This window comes from Clinocottus analis, unplaced genomic scaffold, assembly GCF_023055335.1.
Source record: "Clinocottus analis isolate CAN_PGR_092001 unplaced genomic scaffold, fCliAna1.0.p SCAF_2, whole genome shotgun sequence".
NCBI lineage: Eukaryota > Metazoa > Chordata > Actinopteri > Perciformes > Cottidae > Clinocottus > Clinocottus analis.
Window position 1 is genome coordinate 4,162,187 of NW_027175931.1, and position 18,963 is coordinate 4,181,149.

The 18,963-nt window shown below is 40.2% G+C and overlaps 1 protein-coding gene and 1 long non-coding RNA gene across 2 annotated transcripts in view; both read right to left on the reverse strand.

The window, feature by feature from the left end:
* Positions 1-18,963, reverse strand: part of lsamp (limbic system associated membrane protein) — a 533,915-nt gene that overhangs the window by 452,735 nt on the left and 62,217 nt on the right. The window lies entirely within an intron of this gene.
* Positions 5,853-8,543, reverse strand: LOC137790724 (uncharacterized). Its single transcript, XR_011077946.1, has 3 exons — positions 8,468-8,543; positions 7,505-7,598; positions 5,853-6,703 (listed from the first exon to the last, which is right to left on the reverse strand). It is a non-coding gene; the product is annotated as an uncharacterized lncRNA (long non-coding RNA).

Consider the following 18,963-nt stretch of genomic DNA (forward strand, 5'->3'; position numbering starts at 1 on the left):
AACTCCGATACATCTGAAGTGTCAGGATAGATGTGTGTGTCTGTGTGTGTCGCAGGTGGAGGGGGACTTCAGCTGCCTCTGTTAATCAGCATTGAGCTCCACCTGCCCGCATTACATCATCGCTGTAGCAGAAGTCTGCAAGTCAAGTGTGTGATATTCAAATCATTTTCGCCATCTGTTGGAATAAAGAGTAAGAAGGACCACTTGTTACTGTGACAGACACGTGATTAGTCCACCGGCTGCTGAAATGAAATCCTCAAATTACCAGGAAAAAATCATTTATTAATTAACGGCAGTTGGGTCTGTTGTAAAAGTTGAATATATCTGATGCAGGCCGGATGTCTCGTCCTCCCCGAAGTGGAATTATTCATTTATTAAAGCGGCTTTAAATACATATAATCCATCAGAATCCTGCAGTGGCAAAAGAGGAGTCTGACCAAGATTATAGAAGCCACGCGGGGTTAAAACAAGTCGCTTCCTTGAGCTTCTAATCAATCTTATCGTATTTGTCAGTATTTTGCTTCTTTGTTTCTTCAGATTTACTTTTATCTGTGTTTGTTTTTACTTTTCCCCTCATCTAACCATCTCTTCATCAGCTCTTCAACCACAACACGGTTTGTTCAGGAAGATCACTTTTTGTTTTTGCTCAACACCTTCCTCTTCACCTTCCATTAACTCATTTTTTTTACCCTTATTGTTTGACGGATAAAGTCAATAGAGAGGACAGAGTTCATGTGACCAACACCGCTGAATCTGATGAGTATTTGAAAAAATAAAACGTTTTTGTGTCAAGCATTTGACTAAAAAGATGATGAAGAGCGTCAGAGTCAAAAGCTACAGTCCTGAGTGTTTCTGTCAGAACAAAAGCAAATGTCCCCAATATAACTGAGACTGTCATTATTTTATATTGCTTGTGTCATCAAAGTCCCAGCTGTTGGCCTGCTGACCTTTATGCAATCATTGCAGCATGTACTTAGACTACTCTTCACATGCATTAGGGGTGGGGGAAAAAAATCGATACGGCATCGTATCGCGATATTTTGCGTGGCGATCAATACACTAAAGCCGAGTATCGATACTTTATTTAATCAATTCTAAACTTCTTTGTCCTGGAATAATAAAATCAATGTATTTTTTTGTCGACAAAGCTTTCCTTTGGGGACAGTCTGCGGTTGAAAAAAAAAGGTAATACATCGCAATACTCAACGTATCGCAGTATCGAGATAATATCGTATCGTGGGACCTCTGGTGATTCCCACGGTATTAGTCTACCAGTCTGCCAGCTATTGGTCTCTGTCACAAGCCTTCAGAGCCCGTTTAGCCCGTTTTGATCTGAATCTGGAGCAAAGCGGCAGTCTTTCATCTGCTGCCTCTCCTCCGTGTCCCATTGGCTGCGGCTCACAGCTGTTTGGCGCCACAGTGACTGAATCATTTCTGTTAACAAGTGGAGACTTTGTCAGGCGGCATAAACTGGACCGGACGCAGCATATGGCCGACATGCACGGTGTTATCACACTCCTACAGTCCTCAATGTTAGTAAAATATGAATATAAATGAAACACATGTGTACACACACACACACACACAGAGACACAGAGAGAGAGAGAGCGCCTCATATGAAGTCACGGCAAATCTAATTTCCATCATCCTGAATCTTAAGTATGTGCGACGTGTTCTCTGGTGAATTACCATACAAATAACTGCCACTGCTTATCAGGCTTTGTTTAAGAAGCCAGAACAGAGCGACAGAGAGAGGAAGGCTGTGAGAGGGAACACCACGTGACTTCAGAAGGTGTTACGAAAACCTGTATCTCATCCAAACTTGAATCCTTGTATACTTTTTCTTTCCTCTGTGAAATACTTTATGCTCCGTGTTCGCAGTCTAGTCACAGAGCATCGCACCGTGTTTGTAATTCCACACACACACACACACACACACACACACACACAGATGTTAACGGCAGAAGCCCGGCAGCATCCAACAACCTGAGGTTCCTCTCGAGAGGTTCGAGAGAGGCTGATTTAAAAACATACAACACAGTTTCAAATAACATTCCACAACTCATATTTGGAAAAGGCAGCAACATGTTTAAAGCTACAGATGTGACTTTACCGACTAGACCAGATCAGTGAGGGGTAAACTAACAGGTTCCTCTTCCCTCATTCTCTACATGATGTGCACTTTGTTTGGAGACAATGATGATGTGCATACATTACATTGTGTGTGTGTGTGTGTGTGTGTCAATGAATGGTGCATGTTATATGAATGGTATATGTGTGTCTAGACCTCTGGGAGGCTGAAGGAGCAGAGTGGAGGATGGACTCCTACAGCCGGAGAATGACGGGATCCAAACGAGGCTCAACACCCGAGTCAAAGAAGACCTGTGGGTTCACAATGTGGCTCACACAATCCTGTCTGCTTGTTCTGCCGCATCTGCAGTTACATTGTATACTTTCCTTGTCTTTGTGTTGTTGTAAAGAGAACATCAAACAGACTCCCACCACAAATAAAAAACAATTGCAGTGTTCTTTGAAACACAGGGTTCTTCTTCTTCTTCTTCTCAAACAACTTTCTGGCGCATTACCGCCAACCACTAATCTGGAGTGTGGACTAAGGAAATTACCTCTATTACCACCCCCAACGAAAACCAGACAAACAAACATAAATAAAACGAATAAAAGACTCTACTCTATCAAATTCTACTCATTAACCATGTAGCCTCTAAATATTCCAGTATAATTCCCCAACATTATCACGAAAGTGTTTCTTTCGAACATTTATGATACTTCCCTCTCAGACCATTATTTTAAATTCCTTTGTCTGGCCACTCTCAGTGTTTCCTGATTGTTGATTGCCTTCACCTGTTCTCGTCCCAGACTCCACCCCCCTCTCTGATTGCAAAGCCCCGCCCTCATTGTTTGCACCTGTGCCTGGTTGCCTGTCTGTCTTTCCCAGTGTATTTAGTCTGTGTCTTTCGAAACAATCCAGGAATCAGTTGCAGGATCGTCTTCTTTGTCTCCCGTGTATGTACATCGCCTCCGAGCTGTAGTTGGTTTTTTTCGTGTTTGTTTCCCGTCCCAGTCTTCTCCTTTGTTTTGTACCTTTAATGTTGCCGAACCGTGACTCCTGTTGTCTCCTCTGCTCCTGAGTCAATGGGACGAGTATTTTCATAGAAGTGCTCCCAATGTCGGCAATGCAAATTAGATGTTTTTTGACTGCTGACAACAGGTGTCACAAATGCAAATAATCCGCATTTCTGTGTCTTCTTGTTGACTTTTATCCGTCTTATAGATCTCTCTGTCTCATTAGGTGTGACGCTGGTACAGTAATTTGACTCCATTTTGAGATCCAAATAGGAATCTATATGGTCAATAAAAACACATGGAGAAGTTATTTTCACATGCTATGGTAAACTTTGAGTCGAACATAGTTGGCCTTTGGCACTGTGTCCGTGAGAAAACATTGTTTTTATTACTGTAAAAACTTTCTCCCCCCTCAGCTGTGTTGTTCCCACACTGTCTCCTACATCTGTCGGCTTTATTTAGTACATAAACCAGAGCCGTAGTGGAGCTGTCTGCATCAGTTAGTCTGAACGGGTCCTACAGCACGGCAGCCTGAGGAGCTCACAGGAAACAACCCGGAGTTTGTTGAGGATGCTTCAGCTTCAAACTTTGTAACGAGGTCAGAGGTCAATCTGGAGGGTAATTACCCTTCCATGGCGGAGTCACCGACTAACATCACCGTGCTGGAACTTGATGCAGTACTTTGGCTCAGGGGAAAGAGGGACAGTGAGTTCATATTATAAAATATGTCTGTATGTAAGTGTGTGTAATATTGATTATATCCGCTGGATTGTCGAGGAGATTTATCCCGAAACTACATTTAGACCATAATGTAGTCAATGTTTGTATTTATATATTTTCAGAACCCGAAAATGAGAAATCAAACCAGAACGAGTTGATCAGCTGCAGCGAGAGAGTTAGCGTGTAAACAACAGCATGCAGTAGTTTGTCCTCGCATGAGAAACATCAAAGCAGTCCGCTAACAAAGTAAAATGATGAATTGTGGGAAAAAAAAGGGCCTTTGTGTGAAGAAGCTAATTAATGAATTGCATCTTATTTGTCTTTTCAGATCAGAGGTTTTTCATTATCACGCCTTTGTTTTATAATGAGCCGATTATAACCGCAGGGGGTAGGGAGGGAGACACCAAATTGCATACAAATATCTGCATGTCAAAAGGAGCGTTTGACATCCGCCTGCTGCCAAAAGGAGTCTGCCATCGGAGCGACACACTGACTGTGTTTGTTCACTAAGCAGGAGCCAGTGCTGAGCCTCCCACCGGCATGTTGACAAAGAGCAAACTGAGACCTCACCGTCGGAGCCGCTGACGCGCACGATTAAGAATTATAACATACTGAACAAAAATGTTAAAGACTGATGTCGAGAATAATTCCCATGGACAGTTTCAATATGTCAGCCGTGTCACTGCAACCTGCTCTAAAAGTCAGTGTAATCCCCTCCAGAGCTTCCCGCAGCAGATATATGACGTCTATTTCACCGCTGCACCGCGAGAGCAAAGCGGGAGCTGGTAAACTCGGTGAACTGTGACAGAAAACTGAACTCCACCTCGTATTTCTCCAACGTGGCACCTCCACTCCGGAGGGGAAGAAAAATCAACGCTTCTATCAAAATGAAATTATTAAATTATTGATGTGTTCATCAGACATTTGTTCACGACCTTTTTTCCATGCGGCCGTGGCTCCGTGTGTACAGAGGCATCAGGTTGCAAAGTGACTGAGAGCACACGGGGTGAAGCCGACCCTGCAAATGAATTAGATATTGCCAGATTACAGAGTATTTTCTTTTTTTTGTTGTGCGGATTAGAAATAAAGAGTCATCTTCCCAGACTAAGAGTTGAAGTCAAACTCATCTGATGTGTTGAAGATGGTGAAATATTTCTCATAATGTTGATCGTCTACAAAGTCTTAAAACACTTAGCATCGGATTTCTTTGGAATCAAAGTGAATATATATATATATATATATATATATATATATATATATATATATATATATATATATATATATATTCTCAGTGGTTCGCAAATGTATTGAAGCCCATTTCTGAAAAAAAAGAATTTATGAGATGAAGTCATTATTAGTTTACAACCATAATTATGAGTTTAAATGTCATAATTATGAGATCAAAAGTCATAATTATTAGATATAAAGTCATTATGAGATAATTTTGAGTTTGAGAAAGTATAAATTTAAGAAAGAATCTTTAAAAATAGATATTTAACACATTTTCAATACATACAAGTGTAAGTTAATACACTGAATTGTATATAATCTATAATAAATCAGACATTGATAACACAGCGCTGCACTCTAAAAAAAAAAAAGTTGAGTCAACTTAAAAAAGTGAGGCAACCAGCTGCAAAGCCTTTTTGAGTTCACTCAACTAAGTTGTGTCAACTTATAATAAGAAGTTCACTCAAAGTGCTATCTTAAGTTTGTCAAACGTAACATTACTAGTCAGACCTACTTATGTATTTAAGTTACCACTACTTAATTTGATAGTCACATCTACTCATGTACTTAAGTTCAGAACACTTAAAATATTAAGTTGGAGAAACTTGAAATTGTGTGTTCTTGTAAATTGAAAACATAAATCAACATAACTTTAAATTTATTGTTGAGAAAACTTACTTCAAACTTAAAGTGTCGTTACTAAATTTCACTGCCCATTAGTTGAGTACACTCAATTCTTTGCAACGTTGCCTTTATTTAAATAAATTAAAAATGTACACCATTTTCTTTGGAAAAGTCAACAGTTAAACAAAACAAACTTCTTCAAACACAAAATGTTTATTAACAAGTAAACATTTGTTTGCATAACTATACAAATTCCAGGTGTCAACACTTAAACATCGACATAAAATCCAAATGGCTGCAAAAAAAATAAAAAATGAAATCCAAAAGCAAGGCCTTGATACAAGCTTTGGGACATTGTATATGATGGAACATATATAAAACACAGAAGGACAATGGCATTGGTGGGAGGTATACAATGGCTTAAAAACCTATCCTATCCATGCATCTATCCATCCAGTTACTGTTTAAAACTGCAATATCTTAAATACTGTTAAGATGCAAAAAACAATTTAGTACAAGTTATGCTTTCTTAACATACACAGTACCAATGCTGATTCCAATATCAGTTTATCATTATGGGCACTGTACACTATCAGCAGTGGGACATAGTTATATTGTTTTTACAATGAATGGACATAAAAAAATGTATTGTCTGTAACAAGACAACTGCAACCTGAACTCTTACCCCCCTCAAAATCCAGCCAAGACCATAGGTGGGGTTTACATATGGCAGGCTACTTGAGCAAACTGTTTTTTAAGGACCGAACCCGGGCAGAGCACTGGGTACCAAGGTTCATGAACAACTTTGAATTACTTCGAAGGTGTACCTCATGTCTTTCGGATACTCCAGGTTGAGAGCATAGATGAGTCCAAACAAAAGGGCAAATGCAGTTGGGATGTCGCATATATCATCCATGACAATCCGTTTCTCAATAATCAGGGCGATGCTTAGTGTTGTTAGACTTGAGCGGACCGTCCCAACGTCATCTTCAGCAAGTAGTCCCAGTTCAACTTCTTTCACATAAGATTCCTTCGGGTCTGTATTCTACACAAAAACAAGAATACAGAGACAATAATAAATATTCACCGCCTCTTAAGTGTTCATCTTTTTTTCCTTCATCACTCTGTAACAATACAATTTAAAAGCCAAAATACATTTTCATGCAGATTTTGAAAACTAAAATATAAAACTTTCATACAAGAGTCACCTCCTACACATTAGTATTATAGTATTTAAATCGTCATAGTCTGTTAAATTAAATAAATTGAGCAAAAGACAGGGAAACATTTGCTCTCATGGTACAGGCTCCCTTTAATTTAATAAGTGACAAAAACCTAAACTGGAACAAATCTGCTATAAAACAATGGACATTACTATTCCAAATCTGCCAGATTCTCACCCTAAAGAGTATTAGCGGCAAAGGGTGTTGATGTAAAGGTTTTTGTTTTATTTTCTCAAAAAGATTAGCTCAACAAAAGCGTACTTCAACTTTGAAAATGTACTGACAGAATAACTTTGTAATTTAAATACTGACAAAATGTGTATATGCATCATTCTCAAAACCCATGACCAATTTGGGCTTGGAATTATAAATGTAAATTTGAAGGAGAATTGCTGTTACAAAATGCATGTGATGCAGGCATTACACTCACTTGTAACCTTGATGCTACAGTAACATTGCCAGTATTGGCGATATTACATAAAATTAAAAACTATAAAAGTTACACTTATTAAAAATTTAGATGGATTAACAAAGTAACAGTGAAGTAGAAATGAGGGTTTGATGAAAGTTTGCATTAGTGTGTTCTTGCTCAATGTGCAACCTTAATGACAAATTGGTCTTACCAGACATGTCTTTAGCAAGCCGTCCGGCTTTTCCTTCACAATGAAAGGTAGACCTCGCAGAGCTGTACACTTTGTGGGCAAGGACATCTGTCATCTGAAAAATACAAATTGAAGATTAAAAATTTGACATAATACAAAATAAATTTGGAGAATGACACAAAAAATTAAACTTGGACAACACAATATCACTAAATCCACTTATTATTTGCAGAGTTGCACTTTTAGAAACATACAAAACAGTTTGCATATAAAAGAAACAATGATGCAACTTTAACTTCAATTTAATGTCAACCACAAAGTGTGCAGGCTTTGTCACTGCAGTGTCTCAAGAGAGAAACGTCCATTCATGGAGCTCCACGCTGCAGCAATACATTTACTGCTTTAAAAGTGATAGCTGCAAATCTCATTGTAAAAAGCACGCAACGTATTTTTCGCTGCTCTCTGTCCACTGGGTGTTCACCTGTGTGCCCGCCCGTGTCTGTGTGCATGGCGTTACAGAGAAGAGTTGTAACGCGACCATGTAGACAGGTCGGTTGATAAAAACAAATATATTTTTGACGAAGCTCAAAATGTGTTCTATTCTTACAACATGCCTCGCGGGCGACTCGCGTGGTCCCTGCGGGCGAACAGGTGCCAACGGCACTACCGTCCAGGTCCTGGTCGCTATCTAGTGCCCCTGAATGCTACGCGCGGGTAACTAAAGAGTGAACTAGAGCCTCTAGTCTGGAGGCAGTCCCGACGCCACCAACGCTAAAGAACTGCGAAGCACTGCAGCAACATGTTAACTAACCTAGCTAACACGAGCGGGTCGTTATCGTAAAATTACACATGACGTTATGAACACGTGAAAAGTAGGCTGGTGTCTGTCACGTTATAAACTTCGTAATGTTAACTTTGGCATTAAAAATCAACAGGTTATCTGACTAGCTCGTTAGCTAACGCACTGAACATACACAGTCTTACCTGGTTAAGTGGTGCGGGATGTAAACGGCATTCTGCAGAAACACTTGAGCTGCCGTTGACCGGCGCGAAATTGCTCTCTCATGCGGAAGTGCGCATGCGCAGTGGTAGACGGATATTTGAATCTCTTCTTCTTCTTCTTCTTCTTTAACTTCTTCTTCTGCTTCTTTTATGGCAGTTGGCGGTTTTTTCTTCTCTCTCGCTTTATTGAACATATATTGTCAACAGACATTCAGCAGTTTAAGATTAAGATGTAAAAAGTACATGTCAATCAAATGAGATCTGAAAAACTATCAAAATATAATAAAGAAACAATGGTATTATCAAATCAATGTATCTTAAACAGGGGCTAAAGAAAATATTTTAATATTTATTTCATTATTTAAAATATAATATTAAAGTAGTATATATATATATATATATATATATATATATATATATATATATATATATATATATATATATATATATATGTGTGTTTTATTTTTGTGTGTTTGTGTGTTTACTGACACATGCACAGTGGTCTTAGTTACCTCAGTAGATGCCCAACTCACTATACTAAGTTTTCTCAACTTAACATTTTCAGTGGATTCCACTCCTCATTAATAAAATTGAGATTTTGAGTTAGTTCAACTTTTTTCAACGATATTTGTTGACTCAACTTAAAAAAATGTGTTAGGACAACAAATTTGAAGTTGGGCTTTTTAGAGTGTGTGTATTACAACTTTTTTTTTCAACAAAAAATGCTTTAAGCTGGTTAGTGGATACTTTAAAATCTAAAAAATAAATCCCACAGGTGTTACATCACTGATGAAGGTTGAGAACCGCAGATAGATTTGATAAGAGGAAGGATCATCTTTCCCCTCATCATTTACCTCACGACACCTTAAAGTCTTCAGTCGGTCCGGGACCGCGTGCTTTGATCTTTGCTAAATGCAGATGTCGTGCAACAGATGTTGTCCTGCTGCCGTCTGTCTCCGCTGCTCTGTGACATCTGACCGGCATCTCTCCCAGCTGTCACAGGGCTGCATCACTTATTCTCCGCCTTAAACCCGGCAGCAAGACTCACATTCGTCACACGCGATGACACTTCACTGGTCCACGGAAAGCAGATGAATGAGTTTAATGTAGCTCAGTGCTGAAAGTGATAACTCTCTCTGTTGCTCAAAGGGATGACATTTACGAGCCAAAAAGGCTCAGTATCAGGATCTGAATGCGCGACTTTAAGAGATGGAAATGTAGCATGTGTTTTAAATTACAGTGATAATGATTAAAACAAATGTATGCATTCCATTTGAGATGTCGTCTGTAAAGAAAAAGATAAGTTGAATGATGTTGGGCACTGAAAAAAAACATCTTAATAATCCAACATAACAGAGAGCTGGATCTAAGTGAGCACTGAGAGGTATGAATTTATTAATACATGATATATTTTGTGGACTAAAGTATATCTACAGGTGTCCACAGGTTGGATATTATATGGATTTCATGGATTAAATTCTAATTATCTGAATTGTTTTGCACATTACATCGTGTTTATTTCAGTACATCACAGTAACATTTAGTCTCAGACGTACTTCAACAAGTGATCAGTAAAATAATCAAAAAGGTGACTTCTCCCTGCATTAACTAGCATGTTTATTCTCAGTGCAGCAGCCTCAGGGACACATTTACCCCTCAAATCAACACCTTTCCACACACTACCGAATGTACATGCAACTTCCTGGTTCTTGCACATCCTCCCAACCTTGTGCCGAACTCAATGTGTGGAGCGATGAACACGCGAAAGGGCGGCCGGCGACGTGGTTGGAGTCTCTTCTCGTGACCCCCGAAGTCTCGACAGCTAATCCTCATCCCCGTTAATGAAACTATTCACTCGGCGGGAAGCGGCTTTGATGAAGCTCTCGGCGGAGACGAACTCTGAAACGGTGAACTCATCTCACGTATCTTCATCTCTCAATCCTCATGACCCCGAATAGCGCAGCGAGATGGCCTCACTTCGACTTCTTTATACCTTCCGAAACAGAGGCCGACCCTTTTCACGACTCAGTTCATAGGACTATAAACGTGCGAATGTTTGTTTAAAGGGGTGATCGTGGAGAGCAAAATAAACAGACTCGCATGCAACGGGGGATTCAAATGAATATTTATCGAGAGCCATTTGCATTTGGTGAGATTACTGGCGGCGGCGTGGAGGTGGTGACACCTGGAGGAGGAGATTCTTCTAATCTCTCCGCCACACTTCATTTCTCCTCTAATTAACACTTAATCTAAAGGCTAAAAGGACCTCCAACCAAATGAAGCATTCAGCGTGGCTCATTTAAAGTCATTTCTGGGAAGACAAAACCCCTCACGGCGTTATTAAAGGCCTCACGTGTTGAATGCTAACCTCTAATACACTGTGATTACACATATATAATATAGTGTTAGACCTCAGGGGTTTCTCCTGTTGCTTCTCATGTGTTTGCTCTGTCCGTGTGAATTGTCTTGCAATATAACAACTCCACAATATCTGCACATAGGATTTCTCTCAGCAATACAACGTGCTACACAAGCGTGTGTGTGTGTGTGTGTGTGTTGTGTGTGTGTGTGACTCTCAGGGAGCCGTCGGTCTGCAGGGAGTTCAGCTCTTCTCGCCGCTCTGCTGTTTCCTGAAGCCTGCGACAGGAACAGATGCTGCTTTACACCATCGCTATAAGCGGCTTCGCCAAAACCCGCCCGAACAGCAGGATGCACTCGGTGAGGAGCAAATGTTCACGGAAGTGAGCATTTAGAAGTGTGTGTGTGTGTGTGTGTTGTGTGTCCTCACATCTGCACTCATGCGAGGCAGCGTGTGACGTGCCTTCACAGTGTGAGTCGAGAACAAAATATGTGTGGCTTCCACGTTTAATAAATATCTTTTGAAGATAATACTGTTGGAGCAGAATCAGCAGCAATGTGGGAAATGTCACCAAGGCTGGCATTTAAATCACTTCTTAAAACCCATTTTTATAGAATTGCTTTTAAGGGATGTCGTCCTTTTATGTTTTTATGATCTATTGTGCAGTTACTCTGTCCCCATCTGTTTGTGTAATTGATGTATTTGTTTGTTTTCTACTCTTCTTCTTGTCTATTTGTCTGGTTTGGTTGCGTTCAATGCTTTCATGGTATGGTCATTTATGTTTGCCGCCCTTTGGGTCGTGTTTAAACTTAGCAAATCTGTTAAAGCACTTTGTAAACTCAGTTTTTAAAAGTGCTATTGAAATAAATGTGATATTATTACCACTGTATTCATATTTTTTGGATGTTATGATCAAGCCCTGAACATTTCCTCCTTCAGAAAGTCACGCAAAACATGTTTTCATGACGTTAGCCTCCCCCGATAGCGGCGCCTGTGCCTCCATCAGAGAAGGACACAGCGAGCCTCTACTCTGACTGCGTCGGGTCGTGTGTTTGATGCTTCCAAACCAGCGCGAGGCTGCAGAACGATGATCATAAAGGTCCGCTCCGCTGAAGAGCCCGACATAAAGAGCAGGGGGAAGGATGTAACGTCGGACCATTTCCTGGACTAATTGCTCCATCAATCACACGGCACGGAGCCGCAGAGAGAACGACTGTGAGGACGCTGGAGTTCTCTTCAAGCAGACAAAATCAGTTTGGCTCAAAACGCCGCAGGAGCGCTCAGCATGAGGACGCGTCTGTGTGTCGGCGGCGAAGATGTGAATGACTCGTTCTGTCAGCGGAGACTTTAAACAACAAAAGTCTCCTCCGTGATGTTTTTCATGTCTGTTCGGATTCCAATTAAAGAGACAATTAATGTCAGATTAAAGTCTGGATGCTCAGAGCTCTGATTAGACGTGATGGAGAGGAGGGGGGGGGGATAATCGCTCCTTTTTTTTTAGAGATCACGGACTGGGAGTGAAGAAAAAGTTGAATAAACTAAAACCAAACCTGAGTGAGTACAGGAAAACATTTAATTCATACGATGTGACATTTGACTCGCACAAAGATAAAATAAGATAATCCTTTATTAGTCCCTCAGTAGGGAAATGACAGGATTACAGCAGCACTGCTCACAGTAATAAGATAAAAAAAAAGAATCAAGTAATAGAAATAAACAGTCGAACGGTAATGAAAACAGATTAAACATTAAAAAAATTAGCAGAAAAAAAATAATATTAATTACAGATGGATTAAAATATACAGATGCAATGAAAAAAATGTTATAATGGAATAAAAAATGTGGATAAAAACTACTTAAATATAAAGTGAATATTGTATATTGGACCAGGACATGAATTAAAGACAACATTTAAATGATCTTTAGTTTACTAGATTAAATCCCAACCTTCTGGTTAAAAATGATGGACCACGTTATATAAAAAACACAAAAACAATCGAGTTCACACATTGATTATGTATGAAGTGTCCTTATTCAGTCAACCAACGTGAGTGTTTTAGTGCAGGACACCTTTGAGTAAATGAGGGACATGGTTTTCTTCAACTGGACTCAAACCACCGCGGTCGACATCTTTACCCCCAAAGATGGAGAAATCCCATTCGAAATGTATTTAGAGAGAGAGACTCAATGTAGCCGGACTCAGGATAGAAAACTGTGCCGAGGGCTATTTCATTCCTTTCTTTTTGAGTCTCTCTGTCACACGTCTCTCTCGTTTCATCACGTTTGAGTGAAGGAAGCAGAAAGAAAAGAGTCATTTCATGTTTTGTTTTTGATGTTTTTTTGATTTTCTCATATTAATGAGATGATAAAACGGAAACGATTCCTCAAAGAACTCAAGTGGACAGATAATAATAATAATCATAATAATCATAATCATAATAATGTCTTGTTTCAAGAGCTGAAGGCGTGCATCAAACACAAAGGAAAGAGGATAGAAGAAACATAAGTGGATGTTTCATAAAAGAACATACTTTCCCAATGAAGGGTCAGTAGTTAGCTTAAGCTAACGAGGTTGATGCACCGACTGTGTCGTTGTTTATGAACATCTCCGTGAGGCCATCCCATTGGAGAACAAGAGCATCCTGTCTCAATGTGTATATTTTCCCAACACGGCTCGCTGGAGTTGAAGGTTGCCGTTATTCTCGTAGTTTTTTCTCAACACGAGACGACACCGGCGATCACACCTTCAGAACTAACAAGTGAAATATTGCACCTGTAAAAACCTCACACCTCCTCCCCTCCTGCTCCATCCTTCCATTCCACTTCCTACATTTCCTTTCATGCCCAAGCAATTATTTGCGATGGCATTAAAACAACCTCGTCCACATTCGCTCTAAAAACATGAATGAGAAACATGGACGACGCGCTTCCTTTCTACTCCAATTCTGCTGCAATCAGTCTGTGGTAATTGAATCTATATTAATGAGTTTGGATGGACAGATGGATGGATTTGTTGTCCTTTTAAAAACCCGCAGCAGAAGCTCCCAGCATGCATCTCTTCTGTATTTAGTGGAATCCTGGCAGTTTTAACCACAGAAGCTTCAATCAATGCAGCGCTGCTGAAGCAAATGTCTGTGGACTGAATAATAATCCTTTAATCTTACTGGAGCCAGAAACAACAATGGATACTTTCTGCCATAAAGAGACCGTTACAGTTTACTGTTTGACCACAGAGGAAGCTTGTGACGTTCAGCGAGCGCCGTCCAATTTCTCAAGCGAGACAATAAACACATCTGCTTGAAATTCACTTCATATACATGCTTTGTACTGCAGATAGTGATGTGTATGTATATGATGCGTTGAAGAAACACTCGCACAGCCACACAGCACTGCAGCCTGATACCTAAACCCATTAGCAGCTTGTCAGTATGTTTAGGAACAGACTGCAGCCTCACGGCCGCTAACGCCGGCAACATGTGTCTCCAATGTGAGCGTCCATCTCCGCAGTCGAAAAGCAAACAGCGCAGAGCCGGCTCCACACGCCGAGTGTCAGAACTGGGAAGCAGCAACAGGCAGGGGAGCTGGACTCGAGACTGCAGACGCAAACACAGCACAGCAGGAAACCAACCGAGATGAAAGGCATCTCTGACTAAAGACACAGCAGCGCTGCCTCCACCATGTTTCTGCTATTTTAACACAGGGCCACACAGCCAGAGGCTGCAGTACATCCACCGGTTCATCACTGATTTTATACGGGAAATTATGAAAAAGGACTTCTTTTTTTTCACTCCCTCGACCTCGGTGATGAGCGAGCCAAAAACATTTGAGTAATCATCACTTTCTGTGTCTCTTCACCTCCAAAGACACTCAGCCAGTGCCAGTCTGGTATAAGGAATAGGGAACAGCCAGAAAGGTTTAATAGAGCCGCAGATTTCAGTCCAGCTCGCGGGGTCATTTGGACAGATGGCTTCCTGGCTCCATGACATCACGGATATCCTCATAGGAGGAGGACTTACAATATCAAAATGTTGGGTACATGTCAGTTGCGGATGTACCCAAGTATCAAGCAACTATTTAGCTATTTTCAAAACTCTATAACCCTAAAACATCACATACATACACACGTACTTATTTTAAATACATAGATATATACGAGTCTTAAGATCTCGTCTGCCCTTCACCCTGATGACCTAATCACCGTTGTAACCTGTGTCTATCATGCACAAATCAGTAGTCGCCACACTACCAAAATGTATTGCGAAGTTTTTAACTTCCGACTGCTAATGAGCTCGGGGTGTTTTGAGTCATAATTCTGGCATTGTTCATCCCGGGCATCGGCCCTTTGTTCTACAAGCAAGAATAGCAGGGAGCCTCGCTTGTGAAAGAGTTGAAAGACTTTGCCGGCAGACAACACGTGTAGGAAACACACTGTGTGGACCGTTGAATAAATGTTTTGTCTGAAATACAGCGGTAGATAGTTGGTTGATCCGGCCTCCTGGTCCGCACCACGGACAGGGACGCTGACAACACGGCGTTTAGCGTTTAGCTCATGGGTTGTGGATATGTGAGTGAATGTGTATGACTGGTTGCCTTTAACATTTAGATATTATCATCCTGCGCCATAAGAGAGATGTGGGGAGGTGTGCCGTGCCGTGGTGTCACCCTCTCTGAGCAGAGAGGTCAGAGAGACCTTGTAGAGACAGTGTGGCTGTCAGGTTTGCAAAGTATTGCATGTCTAACTATTATTATGTAGAGAGCGGTATGAGGGAGTTTGAAGTTGGACAAATGAAAGTCAAGCTCTGGAGTGAAACACTGCGAAATCACGCGTCTGCTATGCAGGACAGGTAGAGACAAACGATACACACATTGCACAACACGTCACTGAGAGAAACTGTGGATATAAACGAGAGAGACTGAATGACTTTGTGCTGGAGAGAAGAAGAGGAAGAGAACGTGGGAGGAGGACAAAGAGAGAAAGGTGAGCGCGAAGCTATAAAACCCACAAGTGACTGTGTAGTCGTGGAGGACAAAAGAAAAAGTGTTTGACACTGACTGTGAGAGGCAAAGACAGTGCAGAGAAGACAGAGTACAACTATTACCACCCACCAGCAGCTCAGTGTGAGCAGCAAACAGAGAGAGAGATCTCTACATCACAAGTAAACGTTCCTATGTGGCTTTGTTCTACATGGCAGATTAATCTCCACAAAAACAATTATATATACTACTAATTGTATATATTTGCTTGCATATATATATATATATAGTCCAAGTGGTTTCTCTTGACAAGTGTGTTTGTTCAGACAGGACACAAGCTCATATGTTGTGAGTCTGCACTGATCACTACACACGTGAAACACAATCCGTTGTCATAACAAGGCGCTCTATTGAAATGACCTAATCCAGTTGCTCCTGTTGCACTCTGCTTCCACCTGACCAGTCCTCTCTCTGCTGCTTTCACCCTGTTGAGTGTGTTGTGACATTTACAGCAGTGACTCAGCTCAGTGAGCAGCCTCTGGGGGGATTGTCGTGCTCCCAGTTATGTCTTCAGCACGCTGGAGGATGAAGATGTAGCAAACACAGCTGTGTCACCGTTTGTTTTAATGAACGGTCCTCGCTGATCATATTAACTGTGTGTGTTAATATTATTACATTTGTTTGTATTCAATGAAAAAAAATCTTTTTAAAGAGATGAAATGGTGCACATTCATTTTCTACAAAGACTTCAATTGATGATCTGAATGACAAAAAATCATAGAGAGAGAGAGAGAGAGTAAGTTGATACACATGATGAATATGTGTTATAACACTGTTATAATATATATATAACTATATATAGTTATATATATATAATATGTGTTTTAACAATGTTATACTATATGTGTTATAACACGGTTATAACGTATGTGTAATAAAACTGTTATACTATATGTGTCATAACACTGTTATAAGGTATGTGTAATAACACTGTTATACTATATGTGTCATAACACTGTTATAAGGTATGTGTAATAATACTGTTATACTATATGTGTCATAACACTGTTATAAGGTATGTGTAATAACACTGTTATACTATATGTGTCATAACACTGTTATAAGGTATGTGTAATAATACTGTTATACTATATGTGTTGTAACACTGTTATATGTATGTGTAATAATACTGTTATACTGTATGTGTAATATACTGTATGTGTTATAACACTGATATAATATGTGTTATAACACTGTTATATGTATGTGTAATAATACTGTTATACTGTATGTGTTATAACACTGTTATGCTATATGTGTAATAACACTGTTATAATATGTGTTATAACCCTGTTATAGCATCGATATTCTAACGCATGTGTTCAGACATTGCAAAGCCTTGAGACTTGTGTCGTGTCACACAAATTAAAAAGATAATTCATGTCACATTTGTGTTGTGGCATGACTCCTCGATTGAAGCTCGTTCCCTTTTTTAATGTGTGTGTCCTTCAAAAAAAAAACCGTTCCCTGTGGAGATGTGAGTGAATGTGAAAAGGATTTAACATGAACTGAATGCAGAGCAAAGACTCTTCACTTCACTCCAAGCAGCAGACACAGAGCCATCAGACCACCTCTTCATCGCCTCGACAGAGAGATGCAGCCCGGTTCAGCTTCTGCACGAGAACACACAACCGGGAACACTGCGGGGACTGAAGTGGGTTAACACAGAAACACAACACAACTTGTATACTTGAAATAAATTACAGTCACATCGGGGAGTTTTCATAAATTGAATATCATGAATCGTTCAAAGCTCGAACCGCAGAGTGTTTAACTGATTTACATCAGAACATTAAGAGTGTAGAGATAATATGCTAATAGCTTTTATTTAGTAAACTATACTCAGAGTACTGGTATAAATAATTCAAAGTAAAGGGGCAGAGACACACACACACACAATACAAATACAACGTTTACTGTAGACAAACAGTGAAATCCCTTTCTGTTGCTCCTCATATGACATTTAGAGCTACTGTATAGAGGGAGGGTGAGACATCGAATGAGAGCCGCTTGGAAGTTTCTGTAGGTGATATTAATATTAATACTCTTTTACAGTTTAGAAAGTATTAATGCAATATGTTTCATGTTTGAAAATTGGCCTAGTTTTTGCCTAAATGCTCATGTATTGTGTCTGAAGGAAAGTTGGATAAAAAAACAACTTCATCTTCACTTTCTTTTCACACTTTAGGTGATAAACAGATGTACTGTTCATGTCTCAAAAACCTGCTGCCGAGCTGTCAAAACTACTCAGTTGTGCTTATCACATATGCACACCCCTCTAACAAACTACTACTACTGCTACTGCTACTTCTACTACTACTACTGCTACTTCTACTCTGCAGAAGAGGAGAGGTACTGTCTCCTCTTCTATAGTAAGGTCTCCATCAGCAGTGTGAGACATAAACAGCTCTTCTGGGAGCTTTTAAACATCCCTCTGCCTCCATTCACTCTAATGTGAAATGAAAATAGAAGTGGTTTAATATATATATATATAACTTTCACCTCACGTCCAAGATATTTCCATCGTTTCCAGCGTTGAACCTCCACCTCACTGCTTCGAGAAGACGAGGTTATCCGGAGTCATCGGCCATTTTATGAATTACAAGCGGAGTGGATTGCCGGTTTGTCAGGTTAATGTACGAGATCAAGTCAATGGAGATCGACATTATAACAAAATATACATTGCATTCAGTTAGCATTTTGAGTTTCAGACAGACATGAATTATTCAGCAGCCTTTGTGAACTTTAAATGAATATTTTATTGTAAATGTGAAATCGCAGCGATGCCGTAGACGAGAGAGGAAACCTCCGGACCACATAGAACCACTAACTTCATTCTGTTATTGGATGTTCACGCTGCGACCGTCCACAAAGACCACCAGTGTTGAGTGTGCAGCTTGATATCTACTGTACACTCAAACCTCCATCTACATGGCCATGAGCTCTGGGTAAAAATCTATACGCTTCCTCTGCAGGGAGTCTGCACTCAGCCTGAGGGGAGAGGAGCTCAGACCTCTGCTAGTACAGTGTGTGTGTGTGTGTTTGTGTGTGCATACACATGAGTGAATATGTGGAGGGCAGTCAG